Below are 1363 nucleotides of genomic sequence, written 5' to 3'. Positions count from 1 at the left end.
GGACAAACACAGACACACAAATACACACACACATATATATATATACATATATACGACGGGCTTCTTTCAGTTTCCGTCTACCAAATCCACTCACAAGGCTTTGGTCGGCCTGAGGCTATAGTAGAAAACACTTGCCCAAGATGCCACGCAGTGGGACTGAACCCGGAACCATGTGGTTGGTAAGCAAGCTACTTACCACACAGCTACTCCTGCACCTGTGCATATATATATATATATATATATATATATATATTAATTATTAATTATTATTAATTTTATTATTATTTAAAACAGTTTGATTTGGACCCATGTATATTAAAGTTTCATAGGTTCATTACATGAACATACCTCTTCAGGCTCAGCTGGTTAAATGAACAGCTCTCCATTCAGTCACCTGAACCTGATGAGCTAGGTTCCTGTAATGAGCCTATAAAGCTTTAATATACATGGGGCCAAATCAAACTGTTTTAATTGATAATATATGTAACTCATACTAAATACATTGAGTTCCTCTTTCTTTCATTTGTGTGTGTGTGTGTGTGTGTGTGTGTGTGTGTGTGTTCAGTTAATTAATAATCTTCTTGACCCATAACAGGTCATTATATAGAAGTGGAGTTATCAGTTTTATCATCATCAGTCATTTCATTAATCAGTTCTTTGTATCCTCCCCCCCCACTTTCACTGTTTCTTGTTATTAATTAGTTACGTGGCAAAATACTTTAATAGCATTTATTTTCAAAGTGTATTTATTAGCTTCAGGTCCCTGACAGCATTGTGTTGAAGTTATTTTGGGTACATACAATCATTGTTGTATTCGTGTGGCTATTTCAATACTTAAAAATAAAAACCATTTTGATGTCGGACATTTCCGCTTCTCTACTTACCCTTTTCCCTCCTATTGCGTTTGACAATCTTGCCATGAAAAACAGTGACCATTGCTAATCTTTCATCCAACTAATAGCTATTTATGTCACCTGTGTAGTATTTAGCAATTCACCTGTGTATGAGAGGTGTGTAATTATTTCCTTTTGGCTTGTAGAGTCACCAACATAACAATTTATATTGTTCTGCCTTCAGCATTTGTAACATTACTGTTGTTTTGTATATCTATCTATCTATCTAACTATCTGTCTATCTATCTTTCTATCTATTTATCAATATATATTTATGATATATTGTACATAACATTTCTTTATTGTGTTATGTCATCAGATTTACATAAATCACGGATAAAGACTGTTTGCTTGTCTTCTCGCTAAAAAATTTCATTATTCTTCTTCCTGAGAAGTTTATTTTCCACAGTTATTGTGTACTCTTGAAGCCCATTACGAGAAATATCAAAAAAAAAAAATGGTCTGTGTAA

General features: G+C 33.5%; 1 protein-coding gene across 3 annotated transcripts in view; it reads left to right on the top strand.

The window, feature by feature from the left end:
- The window catches only part of LOC106871486 (phosphorylase b kinase gamma catalytic chain, skeletal muscle/heart isoform), an 83985-nt gene that overhangs the window by 44157 nt on the left and 38465 nt on the right, over nt 1–1363 (top strand). The window lies entirely within an intron of this gene.

This window comes from Octopus bimaculoides, chromosome 6, assembly GCF_001194135.2.
Source record: "Octopus bimaculoides isolate UCB-OBI-ISO-001 chromosome 6, ASM119413v2, whole genome shotgun sequence".
NCBI classification, from domain to species: domain Eukaryota; kingdom Metazoa; phylum Mollusca; class Cephalopoda; order Octopoda; family Octopodidae; genus Octopus; species Octopus bimaculoides.
This window is presented reverse-complemented; position numbering and strand designations above follow the sequence as displayed.